Source organism: Pocillopora damicornis, chromosome 6 (genome assembly GCF_964200805.1).
Source record: "Pocillopora damicornis chromosome 6, jaPocDami1.2, whole genome shotgun sequence".
NCBI classification, from domain to species: Eukaryota; Metazoa; Cnidaria; class Anthozoa; order Scleractinia; family Pocilloporidae; genus Pocillopora; species Pocillopora damicornis.
The window spans coordinates 4,305,369-4,318,580 of record NC_142675.1 but is presented as its reverse complement, the minus strand read 5'-3'; the positions used below and the strand labels follow the sequence as shown (position 1 = coordinate 4,318,580).

The 13,212-nt window shown below is 36.3% G+C and overlaps 1 long non-coding RNA gene across 1 annotated transcript; it reads left to right on the top strand.

Moving 5' to 3' along the window:
- Positions 1–8,085: 8,085 nt before the first annotated feature.
- On the top strand, positions 8,086–10,501 carry LOC149043523 (uncharacterized). The gene is made up of 2 exons (XR_016187898.1): positions 8,086–8,310; positions 8,536–10,501. It is a non-coding gene; the product is annotated as an uncharacterized LOC149043523 (long non-coding RNA).
- The last annotated feature ends 2,711 nt before the right edge of the window (positions 10,502–13,212 follow it).

Here is a 13,212-nt window from a genome sequence, read left to right as displayed (position 1 = left end):
CGACGAAAGCACGGCAATCTAAGTTTCAGTTTATTACATTGTCCGCTGTTGTCATTAGCCGTTTGAATTTCCACGAGTATAAGCGTTGTTCGGGTATCCTCGCTGATGATATTTCAGATGATTTGCAGGATCCTTGAAAGAAATGAATCAGTGGTAAACAGTCATTCATTTAATGGGCTACAATCTCTAACTAAAGTCTTTGAAACACTTCGAATCCTTCCGGCTTCCTGCCCATTGCAATGTTGCCTAACACAATCTAAGTGAGACTCCATGTTAGTTTACCGCACTAACACCGCAAGGTACGAGGGGGAGGTTAGTCCTATCTTGAGAACTGTGTTCCAACACTTTTTCACAGATTGTGGATTCTCTTTCTCCGGATGCTTAAGGGCCTATTTACACTGTACGTCAGAGTTTCTCGCATGCGACAAGCTTACGACAGGCCAACTACAGACTTGTGAGACGCGGCCCGGTTGTGCCCCACCAAGATCAAGATCAAGGAAAAGAAGTGATAGTTAATAATTATCATTTTCACGCCTCTCTTGACAATGTAAGATTTCACTAATAAGTTTAGTCAGTTATCTTACATTGCCAAGAGGTTTATTTTATACTTTAATACTAATATTCAATTAATTAAAAACGTACACGTGATTCATCAGTATTATAAATTTAATGTATATTGTTTCTTTTTTTATTTTTACGTGATCGAAAGACATTAAATATTTGGAAGAGAAACTTAAAACTTGTCCTTTGCTTACATAGATTTTTCTTTTGTTACGCCCTACTAAGTGACTCTTGATGTCATGTCAAGTTCTCCATTGGTTCCACAAGTAAACAGACACCATGCACTAAATCCTTTAATTATTCTGTTACGGTGAATAGTACCCGTGGGCCTCTTCGTAGATGTTCACTTTGCTTATAACGCAAAGATAAATCAATAGTTTGCCGTCAATGTATGCACATGCATCTGTGTATACAGAGACTTCTGGGGAAATTTCTCATTGCCTGAAAAGATTTTTAACGCTAAACTGACTTAAATTCCAAGGGTGTGAGGAATATGCAGACCCTTTTCAACAATCAGAACATCACAGTGGTAAAACATAACACCAAAACTTGCAGACTGATAAACTGATATATTATAGGGAAGGCTACATTCTCTTTTCCAGCAAAATAATCTCCTCAGACTCAGTGATATTTGTCGAATAATCCCCAGGCTTTGTGCAGGGGATTCTACAGTGTACCGGCTAAAATTATTGACCTCACCCGAGGGTAAGCTCTCATTGAATGTGGAAATTCTCAAAAAATGAAACAAATTCTGACAATTTATCCAGCGAGTAGAATATATCTTAACATACCAAATCCAATCTTCACACCAATTTTCCATTTTCTCAATCAACTCTAGAAACACGTGGTTAATTGTGACTATTCATCCTACAAGTAGATAATATCACAACTTTTCTATATCCAATCTTTACCCCGATTTGTTCAATTAACTTTAGAAAAACGGGGTAAATCGCGACAATTCGAGTGGTTAATATCATAACTTGCAATATTCAATCTTTACCCCTGATTTTCCATTTGTTCAATGAATTCTAGAAAAACGGGATAAGTTCTGACCATTCATCACGCAAGTGGAATATAACCTTAGTTGTCATGTCAAATCTTTACCCCAATTTTCTTTGTTTTAATGAATTAGTTCTAGAAAAACAGGGTAAACTCTGAGAGTTCATAATACCCTTAGCTCCCATATGCCATCCTTCACTCCGAGTTTCCAATTTTGCCATATCAAATCTTTACCTTTATTTTCCAATTTTTTTTTCCGTTTATTAGAGACAAATAAGGTTAAATCTTACAATTAATCCCACATGTAGGATACATCATAGCTTTTCATAGTCAATCTTCACCCCGATTTTCCGTTTCTTGAGTAAATTCTGGAAAAATGGGGTAAAATCTGAGTATTCATCCTTTAAGTGGAATACATCCTAACATGTCACATTCAATCTTTGTCCCGGTTTTTTGCTTTTTTTCCAAGAATTCTGTACACAATGGGGTAAAAAAAGGACAATTCATCCTACAAGTGAAACATATCCCAACTTGTTATATGTAATCTTTACCCGATTTTCCGTTATTTTCAGAGAATTCTAGAAAAACAATTCATCTCATAAAAGAATGTATTCTAACGTGCCGAATTAATTTTTCAATGAATTCTGAAAACGGGCTAAATTGTGTCCATTCATCTTTAAACTGAAATAAATTATAACTCGGGACATCCCTAATTTTCCATTTTTTTTTTCTAATTAATTCCAGAAAAAGGGGGTTAATTCTGAGAATTCGTCCCGTAAGCGGAATACATTTTAAGTTTCCATATCCAATCTTCAACCCGGTCTTCTATTTTTATTTCAATGAATTCCAGAAAAACGGGGTAAGTTATAAGAATTTATAGCGTAAGTGGAGTATATCCTAAGTTGTCATATCTTATCTTGACCCCGATTTTCCTTTTTTAATGAATTAATTCAAGAAAAAGAGGGTAAACTCTGAGAATCCATGCTACAACTTCCCAAATGCCATCTTTGCTCCGATTTTCCATTTTTTTTTAGTGAATTCTAGAGAACAAGGGTAAATTCTTAGAGTTCATCCCGCAAGTGGAATGCAACCTGTACGTCGTCTTGTCAAATCTTCCCTGATTTTCCTTTTTTTTAATGAATTAATTATACAAAAACGGGGTAAACTCTGAATTTATGCTAATAGCGGATAATTCCCGTAGTTCCCTTATGCCATCTTTACTCTGGTTTTGCAATTTTTTTTCAAGGAATTATAGATAAACGGGGTGAATTCTAGTAACTCATCCTCCAAGTGGAATATATTCTATTGACCTGCCACATCTAATCTACTTTACCCCGATTTTCCATTTTTTTTTGGATGAATTATAGAAAAACGGGGCACATTATGAAAATGCTTCCACCAATTGGAATTTATCATGTTTATCCTACTGACTTGGCATATCCTATCTTTACCCGATTTTCCATTTTTTTTTTCCAGTAAATTCTAGAAAAACGGGGTACATTCTGAGAATGCACGCTACAACTGAATAATACCCTAAGTTCCCATATGCCATCTTTACCCCTATTTTCCATGACTTTTTTCAGCGGTGAAATTCTACGATTAGCGCTAATCGTTAGCCCCCCCAAAATAAAGCGATACGCAATAACTTAATTGTAATTAGGAGTTTTTTTATAACACCCGCTTTTAGTTATTATTAACGTCCATAGAAATTCAAAACTTAGGCACAACAACATGCTATAAAATATATTCTTCCTCTTTAATTGTAGTTATTCCCCAATGAAGTCTCAATTAGAGACGAAACGCGTCCGAAATAAACGAGAAGCTTACAACTACAAAAAGTGTTTCTTTGTGCGGCTCGCTAGTCTTAGTTAAAAATGAAAGATAGAAAAAATTACAAATTTTAAAAGAAGTTTATGGTCTTAGTGAAATCTAGAAAAGCGGGGTAAATTCTGAGAATTCTTCCTTCAATGAAATTGATCCTAGGGTGCCAAATCCAATCTTTAACCCGATTTTCCATTTTTTTTTCAATGAATTCCAGAAAAACGGTATGAATTTTAAGAATTCGTCCCCCAAGTGGCTAATACCCTCAGTTCCCATATGCCATATTCACCCCGATTTTCCATTTGATAGGTGAATTTTAGAAAAACGAGGTAAATTCTGAGCATTCTTACTACAAGTGGATAATAGCCGAAGTACCCATACGCTATCTTTACCCCGATTTGTGATTCATTCCAGGACTTCTACTTTTTCTCGACTTTGAAAAGGCCTTCGACACGGTAGAATGGTCTTTTCTTCCAAAAACTTTACAGTGTTACAATTTTTGGCAATCTGCTATCAACTGGAAGCTCTTTTACCATAACACAGAAAGCTGCATTCTTAACAACGGTTGGTCTAGCAACTTCTTCAAACTTGAAAGGGGGGTAAGGCAAGGCTGCCCTCTCTCTCCGTATCTCTTTATTCTCTGTGTAGAAATACTAGCCGAAACAATACGGCAAAATAAAAACATTAAGGGCATAAAAATAAACGAACAAGAAGTAAAAATCAGTCAATACGCGGATGATACTACCCTTATTTTAGATCGATCGCCCGCCTCTCTAACAACCTCCTTACAAATATTAGACTTTTTCAGCGAGATTTCTGGTCTCCGATTAAATAGCAAGAAAACTGCAGCTTTGTGGATCCGTGCGAATATTCGAAACGAAACACATCTCAGACCCGACAAAGATTTTAAATAGGTAAAAGATAAGGTTAAGGCTCTAGGCGTATGGCTCTCCACCAACCCCAAAACCACTATAGAAGCTAATTACAACGAAAAACTAACCAAAATCAGAAACAGCTTAAGCTGCTGGAAACTGCGCCGTTTAACCTTATTAGGAAAAATTACAGTTTTAGAAAGCCTTATTGCCTCTCAACTGGTTTACATCCTGTCCCCTCTGCCGTCCAACCACAGCGCTCTAACAGAAATAAAAAATGTGTTCTTCAATTTTGTATGGGATGGCAAGGGAGACAAGGTAAAGCACAACATAATGATCAACGACTACGAGAACGGAGGGTTAAGGATGATTGATATCAAAATTTTCAACAAAGCTCTTAAATCAAGTTGGGTAAAAAAATATCTAGATCCGGAAAATCAAGGAAAATGGAAACTTTTGTTTGACTATGAATTACAAAATCTAGGTGGTGTCGAATTTTTTCGTACCAACCTTAATAAACAAGATCTGTTAAAAACTATAAAAACTGCAAAGGCCTTTACTTCAGAAATACTCCACATCTGGTCAGAAATCTCACTTGAAACTAATTTCTCCTCCATTGATCAGCTAAAGGCGCAAAGTCTATGGCATAACTCTCTTATACGTGTCGGTAACAAACCTGTATACTATCGTTCATGGTCTGTAAAGGGAGTTAAAACAGTGGGCCATTTGATGAATGATGCGAATAGTTTCCTATCTTTCTCTGATTTTAAAGAGCTTTACGACAATAAAACAAACTTCCTTACTTTTCAAGGCATCTCATCAGCTGTTAAGGCCTTACAAAAAAGCAATGAAGCTAACTTCAACAGCTGTAATACTGCATACGAAACTACCTTCGACACCTTCCTAAAGACGACAAAACCAAAAAGACTAACATATAAAATTCTGACGAGCAACAGAATGCATGCTCGAAACACCAGATAATGTCGACTGGATGTCAGTTTACAGAACTCCTTTTCTGTGCACAAAAATCACAAAATTGATTGTTTTTCAATTTAAGCTACTGCACAGAAGACTAGCCACCAACACTTTTCTTACCAAGGTAAACCTTAGGGACAATGAGCAGTGCACTTTTTGTAAAAGTGAGAAAGAGACTCTCATCCACCTATTTTGGACTTATGATATATCCAACCGTTTCTGGCAAGGTCTTAAACAATGGATAATTAACCTTGGAGAACCTTTCGCAGAAATTTTCAATCTATCGCCATTTATAGTACTAGGGCTTAAGCCACACAAAAACAAGAAACTAAACTTCCTTTTTGTGGTCACTAGATATTTTGTATGGATATCCAGAATGCGCAACATCTCTCCGGAAATAAAAACTTCCCCCTCTTCTTCTCACATTATAATGCATAAATCATTATTATAAAGAAAAACCATGCTTAAAACAAGCACAACACGCATTAACTTAGTGTTTTCTTTAATTCTGTTTACATATAATTTGATGTTTGTATCCTTTTTTCCTGCACTTTTTTGTTTTCTTTTAAACTACCTTCTTTTCTATAAATTGTGAGTAGTGCACTCTGGCTGTAAACGCTTTTTTGTTTTTTTCTTTTCTTTTCTTTTAATATATAGTTATTTGTTTAGTCGCTCTTCAACCAGTATTGTTTTAAATATTGTATTGCACTGTAACGTACGTATTTGTAAAAAACAAAAAACGTAAGCTATAGATGTAACTGTACTGTAAGTTATTTTCTGTAGCCGTGATATAAGTAATATAGCTGTAATTAAAGTAATGTAGTTCTTTTTGTATTAAAAAATAAATTAAAAAATTTATGAAAAATAAATAAAAATATTGTGACAGTCAGATTTAAAAAAAAAATATTTACCCCGATTTTCCATTTTTTTCAACAAATTCTAGAAAAACAGGGTAAAATCTAAGAATGCATCATCCAAATTGAATAGATCCCAAGTTGCCATATTCAATCTTCAACCCGATTCTCCATTTTTTTTCAATGAATTCTAGAGAAACGGGATTAATTCTGCGAATTCATCGGCAAGTGGCTAACCGATTTACCCCGATTTACCATTTGATCAGTGAACTCGAGAAAAAAGGGGTAAATTCTGAGCATTCATGTTACAAGTGAATAATACCCGAAGTTCCCATATGCTATCTTTACCCCGAATTTCCCCCTTTTTTTAGTGAATTTGGCAAAAAACGGGGTAAAATCTGAGAATTCATCCTCCAAATAAAAAGGATCCCAAGTTACTATATCCAATCTTTAACCCGATTTTCCATTTTTTTTCAACGAATTCTAGAAAAACGGGATAAATTCTACGAATTCATCCGCAAGTGGCCAACACGCTAAGTTCCCATATGCCATCTTTACTCAGATTTTCCATTTGATCAGCGAATTCTAGAAAAACGGGGTAAATTCTGTGAAATTCATTCTTTAGGTGGAATATATCCTACTGACTTGCCATAGCCAACTTTACCCCGATTTTCGATTGGATCATTGTGTGAATTTGTCATAAACGGGGTAAATTATGACAAATCCACCCAAACGTGCAATAAATCCAACAATGATCTAGAAACAGTACTAAAAAAAGAACAGCTAAAATCAGCGGGACCGCAATAAAATCACATCACAATCTACTACTTCAAATTTTTACGGAGGGCTTAGTGCGATACAGCAAAAACCTACAATATTTAAAATAAACAACCAAAGGCCAAACTTCTGTGATTCAAGGAAGACTTCGTGACGCGACGCAGACAAATTATCACAACTTTGACCTCTCAGTCGATCTCACCTCCAGCAGATCAGCGAAGCGTCAAAAATATATAATTTCATGCCGACGAACCATAATCTATGATCTTCAGCTATTAAACAAAATAAAACAATTGTGATATGACGCCACATTGTGCTTTTGTCTTAGCTTGTGTGTAAAATGTTGTCAATGGAGTCGCAAGTCGAACAATGAGGACAGTAAATAAAGCAAGACTGCAAATAAAGCGTGAACAATAACGCATCTTTTGGTCGAAAGTCGCTTTGTTATTTACGTAGCGAGTTATTCTTCCACGTTTAGGCTATAACAACGATGCGATCACACGGCGCCAACGAAGGAACGATAGAACTTCAAAGAAAATAATGTGAGAGGCCAATGATCCGGTTCGCAGTGATCATGCGAACAGTATGTTTTCCTGAGATCAGTTACCGGAAAATACTGGTCAAATTTTCCACTTATCCCGACCCCCTCGAATAAGTACTTTTGCTTGAAGACATAACTACAACGGAGTCTCTTAACCAGTCCCAAGCCGCGTGTCGCTCGATAGATCACAGGATATGATTGGCCACTCTATCACATTACGTCAGAGGACATATCTGCAATGAGAGGACATAAGTGCAACGGTACAACCATTTAGTCGCTTGTCCTTCCCTCTGGGTCCGCCATCTTGTTTAAAAAATTTCACACCACAGCGTAGACCGGCCGCGCAATAAAAAGCCTGGACCGAGCAATATGAAATTTTCTAAGGTCAGTCAACATGATCTCGAGACCGAAATTACGATTATCGTTATTTCTAAATTGGCACCAAATTTATGGATATAGTAATTTCGTGGCACTCTTTACCAATGCTCTTTACACGTGTTAAATAAAGAGAAGGACTCGGTTCCACTGTCTTACAACATTCAAGATGGCGGAGGAAAGGGGTAAATGTGCGTTCAGTTGTGATCAGCATGATCTTGACACCAAAATAACGATTATCGTTATTTCTAAATTGGCCCTGAAATAACGAATATCATAATTTCAGTGCATGTCTGAGACCTTCGGGCTCGAAGCTTGGGAACTAGTATTCAGGGAAAAATAAAATGGCGGCTTACGGCGGCGAAGGAAATCTCAGTAGTTTAATATTTTAGCGTGAAAAGGCTTGGGTGTTGTGATCTGGTTCTCAAGTAAAAAAAAATCACGGTCTGCAATGGCCCTACCACCTTTTGAACAACAAGAAAACATTGAAACGGTGGTAAAAAGCAGCAAGTTTCGAAGTCTAAACGAAAGATGGGTAAGCTGAGTTTCAGTCAAATATCATGACATTTGGGATGTAATTTCGATACCGAATAAATAGTTCTACATGGTTACACACGCATAGGATTCTGTTGTGTTCACGTGAAGGCCATTTCAGCCATTCCTGCCACTTGTAAGTGGTAGGAAATAAAAGATATGTATAGTTGTTTCGTATTGAAGCCCTGTGAAATCACAAATTTGATTTATTTCTTCTTTGTTTTAGGTGGTCATTATCCATTACTTTTGGAAGTCGATACTGATGAGAAAGAAAAAATGTTTATGATTATTTCTTCTCTCGAACATTTTACTATTTAGGTACCAAATAATCTTGATACTGAAGACCATTGCATCCTATTATGAAAAATGTACCCCTGATTGCTTTGTCAACATGTATGATGTAATATACCTTGTGATTTGTGGGATTTTCACATGTAAACTAGAAATACCTGTAGAGGGTAATGATGTACTTAATGCAAAGTGTTTTGGTACAAAGTCTGCTTTGCTGTAATCTACCTGAAGGTGCTTTTTATATGCTAGTAACACTTGCACAGCCCAGTCAAAATGTTCTTTAGTAGTAGTCAAGCTGGCTGTTGTAATTATAGGCAGCAGAGGCCAAACCTCATCCTGAAAAGCAGTCTGAAAGGTGTGAAGTCAGTGGAAGATACTTCATTGTAAGTGGCCAAATTGCAGGCTGTCAGCCCATTTTGAGTGAGTAGTTAAACTCAAGATCGGCTATTTTAACTAATTTTATTGAGAGCCAAATCCTGCAAGGCTTATATTCTGTATTAATTTGAAGTGTTACTTTTATGTTTCTTATTTTGCAGTAAGTGGGCTTGTTGTGGCCATTTTTCTCTCAAACATTTTTTTCAGCTTAGTCAAAACGTTTTTTAGAAGTAGGCAAGCTGGCTATAGTAACAGAAGGTAGAGACCAAACCTTGTCCAGACTAGACGCCTTACAAATGTTCTGTGTGGAAAGCCAAATCCCTGGTTACCGGCACATTTTGACTAGGCTATTTGTTATTTAGCTACTCTTATTATTAAAGATTACTGCATTCCTTTTTAATAATTTGCTGCCAATTGTATGCTGTATATAGCTTATGATTTGTGTGATTTTCAAGAGTAAATTAGAAATACCTGAAGATGGTAATGATGTACTAGATAACGTACTTGATGCAAAGCAATTTTGGCACAAAGTGTATGCCTTGTCCTCAGGTGATTTTAACATGCTAATAAGATTTGTTATTCAAATAATATACATCAGCTGGAATGGGAATATTGAAAGAAAAATAATAATATTTAACCATAACAAGTTTTGGTTTTATGTCCAAATTAAGCACTTAGTTGAAGATCACTGCACTGATCAGGCCCCGAAGGCCAAAAAAGTGCTGTCTGCTGTTAGTTTAATTTTTGTCATTTCTATTGATTTATTTTATTTATCAATGTTTCTTTGAGTTATAATTCATTGACCTCTTTCAATAGTGCAGGTTTGCTCGTGTAACCTAATCCCACATGTATGTATGTACAATCTCAGTTGAAATTTTGAGTGGCAGGCAAGCTGGCAATAGTAATAGGCAGCAGAGGCCAAATCTTGTCCTGAATAGAAGTCTGACATGTGTGAAATTGGCAGCTATTTCATTGTAGGTGGCCAAATTGTTGGCTGCAGCACATTTTGACCTGGCTGATTGTGTGTGTGTTATGTATGTGTTCTTCTTTTTAGGTGTTAAACAGGTCAAAGTACCGAAAAAAACTTCTGTGATAACTTGGTAGTCTAAGATGTAAAAAATTTTTAATAATAAGGTAAAGCTTGATCATTCTTAAGAGTTTGCATCTGTTCTAAAAGTTTTGGGGAGAGTTAGGGGAGCATTATTTATACAAATGTATTTAAAAAGTAACAAAAAAATAAAAAGAACTAGGGCAAAATCCCAATTTGCTTTAAAAGTTTATTTTATTAAGAGCATAATTCTGGATATAGCTTGGGATTTGTGTGATTTTCACAAATTGTTAGGTTGTTATGTAAACTTAATTTACAGGAACCTTGTTAGTTTTCAGCTTCAAGAACAAGTACATAATTGCAGGAAAAGCTTGAAGCTTGAAAAATTGACTGATGAAACTGGAACAGATGTCATGAGATTTGTACAATAGGTTGGCCTGGGAGGGACCAAGAATTAAAGAATTCATTGATTCTCTTACACCTTTTGTCTGCATAGTGTGCTTCTGTAGAGCTTAGTTATTGCTGTAGAAAACGTTTTTGGAGGGCCCTTGAGATCACTCACTTTTGAGCTAGTTGCCCCTAGGGAAGAGGATATCTGTACTTATTATCTCCCTTGGGGGGGGTGAAGGGTTAAAGACTGATTCTTCTCCAGTAGCCACAAGTACCCCTGCATATGGAAATTTTGAACACTATTAAAGGGCTAGTACCCTCATTTCATACTTGAATTTCTAATTTAGTGTAAGTTATGACAAATAATGAATGTAAATTCATCTTGGTTGTACAGGTTATATCCAGCAGTCCTTAAAAAAAAAAAGGTATTTTTCTGAATTAAAAAAAAAGTGTTCTTGCTTCAAAGTAAGTGCATGATATGTCATTCAATTAATGCTCTAGCAGAGTTTTTGTTTGAAATGCCAAAATCAACTTCATGAGTAAGGACAAAAAAAAAGGCAATAAGCAAATGTTCTTCTGTATCCTTTATGTCAATTTGGGCTGAAAAACAGGTTTTTTTCCTTTTGCAAAAATTAGCTTATTTCACGACCAAAAACGATGCAAACAAGCTGAAACGTTATGTTTTCAGCAAAACAGCGATAGAATCTGCGAAAAAACAATGGAGGCAAGCTAACACACAGTGTTCTCAGTAAAATTTGGGCAAACAAAACCTTAAAAACCAAAAAAAAAACAATTGCGCTGACTTACCCATTTTTTGACAAGATAACTGCCAAAACACTGAAAACTAGCTTGAAACTACATGTTTTTCACAAGATCGCGACGAAATCTGTCTAAAAACTCCAAATTACGGCAGAAATGTACGATTTTTGCAAAATTTTTCGCTAAAGTTGACAAAAACACTAAATTCGACTGAAAAACACGTTTGTTTTTTTTGCAAAAATAAGCTTATTTCAGTTTTAAAAACGCTGCAAAAAATGTTCTCAGCAAAATAGTTTAAGAGTCTGTGGGAAAACACAAAAACCAAGCTTAAACCAAGTGTAAATTGATAAAAAGGCCCGAATTGCGCATTTTGGCAGTTATTTTGGCAAAAAATGGTATATTTTGATTTCAAGCAAACTTTCAAGTAGTTGTTAAAGTTTAGAGCCAAACACAATACCAAAAAAAAATTGGATGTTTTCAGAAAAAATTGTGACCCTCAGCCTAATCATAATCCCACCCTACCCAAGCCCTAACTCTAGCTGCGAGCTATCCTAACCCTAACCCTAACCCCGGGTTAGGGTTAGGGCTCGGGTTAAGAACGGAACTTTTCACTCCAGTCAAAATGATGCAATTGGTTAACATGGTCCAACCAGCCAAAACAAGATAAAATGGTTTAAACGGTGAAAAGATTTTAATTACGTGACATGGTCCAATCGGAAGAAACGATCTCACTTAGTAAAATGGTGCGACTGGTTAACATGATCCAACTTGATAAAATGATGCCAATATCTAAAATGGACAAACTGGTTTAAATAATCCAACCAGTTGAAATGGTCTAACTGGATAATGCATGTGTAACCAGTGAAATTGGTTCAAATAATTCAGGTAAGGATGGTAACATTAGTTAAAAAGATCCAGCATATTACAGTGGTTCAACTGGTAAAAATAATCATCCAACTACTAAAAGTTATTAAACCCCAATCAAAATTAATCCAACCGCTTCAAATAATCTAACCGGTCAAAATTCTTCAGGTGGTTATTTAAGTGAAAAAGGTGACAAAATCTTCTTAAAAATATTTTTGAAGAGGCTTACACCCTTACCCTAAACACTAACCCTACCCCCAAACCCTAACCCCAAACCTTCACCCTAGCCCTAACCTCAACCGCAGACCCTCTAACCCTAACCCTAACCCCAACCTTCTCTATCTATCCTGTAAGTGTACCAGTCGGCCTATCGTTTGTTTTTCAGTAAACTTTCAAGTAGTTACTGAAATTTACAAACACAATACCAAAAACCCTGCAATTGAATGCTTGTAGAAAAATATTAACGCCAACCCTAAGCATAGCCTCATCCTAGCCTTAACCCTAATTCTAACACTAAACCCCGCTAACTCTAAGCATAATTTTACCCTAGCCCTAACCCTGATTGTAACACTAAACCCCTCTGACCCGAAGCAACCCAAACTCTAACCCTAACCAGGTAATGGGCTCCTGCCCTAACCCTATCCTCAACCCTGACTTAAACCCTTTACCATAGCTTAGGATTGGTTTGGGGTTTGGGTTAGGTTTAGGATAGCACAGAGTTAGAGTGAGCACAGGACGAAATAGCATGATTCCGTAATTCGGAAAAATGAAACTCTATGTTTCCACATCATTCACTTCTTCCTTGGACCTGTTATGTTTCCGTTATGATTCCTGAACGGAAATATGACGACACGTTTCCATTGCATTTCTGTCAACGGAATATTATCATCGCCTGTTTCCGTTACGTTTCCTTGCACGGATTCAAACTTTTACCGTCAAGTAAAACATATATTTATAAAGTGCTGTACAGTTCTTACACCACGTTACCATGAAGACGTGATCGTTCGAGGACGACAAAGGCAAATTGACGTGCATTAGGTGTGTACGTTCGTAGGAATCATAAGAAGTCCTAGAAGCTTCGATGTTTTACACTGAGCTATGTGCATGTTAATTTTGGAACTGTTTCGAAACCTTACAAAATTGAATCTTTTAAACTTACTCTGTGCTTAGATTTTT